The following is a 6,337-nucleotide window of genomic DNA, read 5'->3' as shown; positions in this document are numbered from 1 at the left end:
TAGTGAAAGAAACTGCTTATTTGTTTCCGCTTATGCTGGGGATCGATCCCTGGACCCTAGGATTACGAACCCTGAGCGCTGTCCACTCAGCCATCAGGCACATATACCCACATGTGTGTAGTATAACAAGGGGGTGAATGACCCCAATAGGGGATCCAAACCCCTGGTAACTACCCCTGTAGGTGATTGGCCTGACACCTTGACTACCGTACATTATATTTGATCAATGTTTACAGAACACTTCGCTATAGTAATGGTAACACGAATTTAACGCTGAGTTCGCTGGAGCTGATGACAGTCGCCGGTGGAATACGCTGAGATCGCAGTTCTTGGCCTCCTTCGGGTAGATTCGCAGCGGATTCTGTACCAAATCCGACGGCATCGTTGATGTTAATGTCGGTAATCTGTAGCGATGGGTGCAGGAAGCGTTGGAGGCTGTTGTTGACCAGACCACACACTAGAAGGTCAAGGGACGACGACGTTTCGGTCCGTCCTGGACCATTCTCGATTGTCGAATGGTCCACAATCGACTTGAGAATGGTCCACAATCGACTTGAGAATGGTCCACAATCGACTTGAGAATGGTCCACAATCGACTTGAGAATGGTCCACAATCGACTTGAGAATGGCCCACAATCGACTTGAGAATGGTCCACAATCGACTTGAGAATGGTCCAGGGCGGACCGAAACGTCGTCGTCCCTTGACCTTCTAGTGTGTGGTCTGGTCAACATACTTCAGCCACGTTATTGCGACTCATCTCCTGCGTTGAAGGGTGTTGCTGCGGAGCACAAGGGAAAAAGGAAGCTCTTTTCCATCGACTAGAGAACACACACGAGGCTCAGGAAATGTCATTAAAAGTGGCGTTAGCCTAAGGCAGAGAGGAGGAGGTTCTCTTCGGCGATGATGCGGTTCAGTCGTCCGGTACGCAGTCTGATGTAGCGACGATGGGGGCTCCTGTAACCCCTGGGGTGGTATGGGTTGGGTGGACGGAAGGGCTTGACGAAGACTGAAGCGTCCTCGTCTCCGTCGGGCGTCTGAGACGCCGCCAGCGCCACCATAAACACCAGACCGATAACACAGAGCATCTGAAACAAAAGATACTCTACCTTAGAAAAAGATAAGACTCTAAAGTGATAGGTTTACATGCCTCCGAGGAGGATCAGGGTCTAAATCATGTTCCAAGTTTAGTTCCCGTTTGAGGCTCCCAGTTTAACACATTAAGCTTATATACATTTTTAAGCGAGTTTCCGCTTGCTCTCTGGTACGTTCTCTCTTATTGGATATATAAGGGGAGACTTCTTTAAAACTGGTTTATTACAAATCCCCACGATTATTAACTCATATTACCCTATAAACACGCTAAAAACCCGCTATACACGCAATCCAAATACGCAACACCATACAGAAAAAATCTATACCGCGTATCGACAACGAGACATTCTTAACTCTTAACAATATTGTTCATTAGGTAAGAGAATGGAACTCACGAACAAATCCACAAGGGCCGTGATGAGGATTCGAACCTGCGTCCGGGAGCATCCCAGACACTGTCTTAATCGACTGAGCTACGACTGGGTATTGGTACTTTAACCCTGTCGTACCTCAGTCGAGTAAGGCAGTGTTTGGGATGCTCCCGGACGCAGGTTCGAATCCTCGTCACGGCCCTTGTGGATATGTTCAATGGAACTCACCTTGAATATGGAGGATAATGATTGTGGTGTGTACGTGGTCAGTCCGTTACTGGTACAGCTTCGAGACACCTCCTTCCTGGTCGTCTTATATATATTGGCTCCCTCGTCTGGCCTTGAAGAAGGTAGGGGAAGTAGGGGGGCATGGGGAGGGAGGGAGGGAGGGAGTACTACAATGAATGAGGTGCCAATGTCACTATATATTGGTACTTTCTGGTGGTTTGTGTATTGGTACTGCTGGAGGTCCATTTGTTGGTACCTTCTGGTGGTTCATCACTACATATTGGTACTTTCTGGTGGTTCATCACTAGATATTGGTACTTTTTGGTGGTTCATCACTAGATATTGGTACTTTTTGGTGGTCCATCACTACATATTGGTACTTTCTGGTGGTTCATCACTACATATTGGTACTTTCTGGTGGTTCATCACTACATATTGGTACTTTCTGGTGGACCATCACTACATATTGGTACTTTCTGGTGGTCCATCACTACATATTGGTACTTTCTGGTGGTCCATCACTACATATTGGTACTTTCTGGTGGTCCATCACTACATATTGGTACTTTCTGGTGGTTCATCACTAGATATTGGTACTTTTTGGTGGTCCATCACTACATATTGGTACTTTCTGGTGGTTCATCACTAGATATTGGTACTTTTTGGTGGTCTATCACTACATATTGGTACTTTCTGGTGGTCTATCACTACATATTGGTACTTTCTGGTGGTCCATCACTACATATTGGTACTTTCTGGTGGTCCATCACTACATATTGGTGCTTTCTGGTGGTCCATCACTACATATTGGTACTTTCTGGTGGTCCATCACTATATATTGGTACTTTCTGGTGGTTCATCACTACATATTGGTACTTTCTGGTGGTCCATCACCACATATTGGTACTTTCTGGTGGTTCATCACTACATATTGGTACTTTCTGGTGGTCCATCACCACATATTGGTACTTTCTGGTGGTCCATCACTACATATTGGTACTTTCTGGTGGTCCTTCACTAGATATTGGTACTTTCTGGTGGTCCATCACTACATATTGGTACTTTCTGGTGGTCTATCACTACATATTGGTACTTTCTGGTGGTCCATCACTACATATTGGTACTTTCTGGTGGTCTATCACTACATATTGGTACTTTCTGGTGGTTCATCACTACATATTGGTACTTTCTGGTGGTCCTTCACTAGATATTGGTACTTTCTGGTGGTCCATCACTACATATTGGTACTTTCTGGTGGTCCATCACTACATATTGGTACTTTCTGGTGGTCCATCACTACATATTGGTACTTTCTGGTGGTCCATCACTACATATTGGTACTTTCTGGTGGTCCATCACTACATATTGGTACTTTCTGGTGGTCTATCGCTACATATGGGTACTTTCTGGTGGTCCATCACTACATATTGGTACTTTCTGGTGGTCCTTCACTAGATATTGGTACTTTCTGGTGGTCCATCACTACATATTGGTACTTTCTGGTGGTCCATCACTACATATTGGTACTTTCTGGTGGTCCATCACTACATATTGGTACTTTCTGGTGGTCCATCACTACATATTGGTACTTTCTGGTGGTCTATCACTACATATTGGTACTTTCTGGTGGTCCATCACTACATATTGGTACTTTCTGGTGGTCCATCACTACATATTGGTACTTTCTGGTGGTCCATCACTACATATTGGTACTTTCTGGTGGTCTATCACTACATATTGGTACTTTCTGGTGGTCCATCACTACATATTGGTACTTTCTGGTGGTCCTTCACTAGATATTGGTACTTTCTGGTGGTCCATCACTACATATTGGTACTTTCTGGTGGTCCATCACTACATATTGGTACTTTCTGGTGGTCCATCACTACATATTGGTACTTTCTGGTGGTCCATCACTATATATTGGTACTTTCTGGTGGTCCATCACTACATATTGGTACTTTCTGGTGGTCCATCACTACATATTGGTACTTTCTGGTGGTCCATCACTACATATTGGTACTTTCTGGTGGTTCATCACTATATATTGGTACTTTCTGGTGGTCCATCACTATATATTGGTACTTTCTGGTGGTCCATCACTATATATTGGTACTTTCTGGTGGTCCATCACTACATATTGGTACTTTCTGGTGGTCCATCACTACATATTGGTACTTTCTGGTGGTCCATCTATTTGTATTTGGTGATCATCAACCCTTCTAATAGAACGTCGCATTTTGACGTATACTCCTAAGGGCCAAAATCGTCGTACTAGAAAGTGGAAGCGACTCGCGAAATTGACATAAATATCCCGTTTTCTGTTTTGGGTCCTCTGGCAGGTTACGACAAGGGGTAACTTTAGTATAACAGTTTCTGGACGTTGGGGGAGACCTTAGGAGGACGAGCATTACCCATACTTTCAAGACTAATATGTGACACATTTGCTTAGTATTAGCATGTTTTTTAAGGCATTTTATATCACTCGGTAAGCCACACACTAGAAGGTTAAGGGACGTTCGACATTTCGGTCCGTCCTGGACTATTCTCAAGTCGATTGGGGTCTCACAATCGACTTGAGAATGGTTCAGGACGGACCGAAACGTCGTCGTCCCTTCATTTTCTAGTGTGTGGTCTGGTCAGCATACTTCAGCCACGTTATCGTGACTCCTCGTCTGTATTAAACTGTTGTTTCCTGCAAGAAGAGGACAGGAATGCTTGAGTTGTCACGGAGATAAACTTTGTTGTAAATTTTATCTAAAGTTGCTGCTAATGTGTCAAGTGCATAATTGCAATCGGGGGTTGTATGATAAGTGTGTGTGTGTGTGTGTGTGTGTGTGTGTGTGTGTGTGTGTGTGTGTGTGTGTGTGTGTGTGTGTGAGTATGTGTGTGTGTGTGTGAGTGTGTGTGTGTGTGTGTGTGTTTGTGTGTGTTTGGCACTCAAGCATTTAGAGGAAACTACTCATTGTAACCCAAGCAGGAAATAACGAGTCAAAGAACTGAAATCACATATTAGTGACAGCGAGAAGAATTCATTTTCTTCGAATCCAATCAGGTATTATTTTCCAGCTCCACCAGACTGGCCAATCATCCCAGCTGTTTACAGAGTCCGCATCAGCTGCATTATCACCCTAAACACAGCACCGCTCCTGTGCCAGGTACGTTACGGGATCACCATAGCCCGTGCTACTTGGAACTTGTACCGAGTAGCTGAAGCTATAAGAACACCTCTTGTGCACATGTCCACCAGCTGTGCGGGAGAGCTATATTAAGATAGATAAGTTGTTGCAAAACAATGATTTTTCTTGCTTGAATCATGCCATTGATATGAATTGTGGTATGAGTATTTGAGATTGTGTATTCATTGTTAATAATGTGACCTTGTAAGTCTTTACGTCTAGAAACTGCATCTACGTTACTGTGTGGAGAGCATAGAGAGCAGTTATGTCTTGTTTTGACTTTACACAGGAAGGTATAGGAGTCGACCACTGCTGACTTCTTGTTAGTAGGTTGAGAGCCTTTCTTCTCATAGTTCATGGCAAGCCTTACCATCCTTGCTTTACACAGGAGGGTATAGGAGTCGACGACTGCTGACTCCTGTTAGTAAACTGAGAGCCCATTCTTCCCATAGCTCATAGCAAGCCTTACCATCCTTGCTTTACACAGGAGGGTATAGGAGTCGACGACTGCTGACTCCTGTTAGTAAACTGAGAGCCCATTCTTCTCATAGCTCATAGCAAGCCTTACCATCCTTGCTTTACACAGGAGGATATAGGAGTCGACCACTGCTGACTCCTGTTAGCACGGCTCATAGTTCGCCATATCCTGTTAATTTCCCTGAACCACGACCCATCATTCGGTATCCAATTAGCACCCCAACAACTACTTGGTGAACAGTTAAGAACTGGTGCCCAGTTAATCCTCCCTGGCCAGGGCTCGAACCCAAACGAAATCGCTTTCTCGGTGCATTGTAACCGTTCTACCACTACGCCACCAAGGACTAATTAGTCATTTCCCATATTTACATGTAATGTTACATAATTATATGTGCACGATACATTCAGATTCTATCAGTCATTTATTCATATTTTTTAACTGCTGTTGGAGGACCTTCTACAAGCCGCTGGCTTCCTGTCCTCGTCGAGGCCACTAGTGCTGGCGGCCCTCAGGTAAATTCAGGTTAATATTTATACAACACGTATTAATTCAGTATGATATTCTATGCTGCATATGTGTGCGTGTGTCTTATGGTTCCTAATTGTGGTGGCGCCAAGTATTTTGCTGTGTAGTGCTGTGTAGACACATGGACTCCTGTGTCCGTGCAACCCGTTCTCGCACTTTCTTACAGTCAATATTGACTTATTAAATACGTGCATATGTGACATACTAATTTATTGTGAATATTTTAGTTTACCTTGAAAAGCTTCATAGAAAACACCGACATTACCTAACCTTCTTAGTATGTTAAGATAAGCATCTTATTGCTTCGTAATTACAATTATTACTTAACCTACACCTATAATAGGTATATGTAAATACGTCAGGACCCTTGGCAGTGTCCTCTGGTCTCGTATTTACAGACCTGAGGACGCCTCAGGTCTGTAAATACGTCCGGACCTTTGGCAGGGTCCTCTGGTCTCGTAT

General features: G+C 44.1%; 1 long non-coding RNA gene across 1 annotated transcript in view; it reads right to left on the bottom strand.

Moving 5' to 3' along the window:
• Positions 1 to 1,760, bottom strand: part of LOC138364102 (uncharacterized) — a 1,835-nt gene extending 75 nt beyond the window's left edge. The window contains exons 1-2 of the long non-coding RNA XR_011228293.1: positions 1,694 to 1,760; positions 1 to 1,087 (exon numbers count right to left, since the gene is read on the bottom strand). The exon at positions 1 to 1,087 is cut by the window's left edge and continues 75 nt beyond it. This is a non-coding gene — a long non-coding RNA (uncharacterized lncRNA). The remainder of the gene's footprint in view (positions 1,088 to 1,693) is intronic.
• Between the last annotated feature and the right edge of the window lie 4,577 nt (positions 1,761 to 6,337).

The sequence above is a fragment of the Procambarus clarkii genome, chromosome 12, assembly GCF_040958095.1.
Source record: "Procambarus clarkii isolate CNS0578487 chromosome 12, FALCON_Pclarkii_2.0, whole genome shotgun sequence".
NCBI lineage: Eukaryota > Metazoa > Arthropoda > Malacostraca > Decapoda > Cambaridae > Procambarus > Procambarus clarkii.
This window is presented reverse-complemented; position numbering and strand designations above follow the sequence as displayed.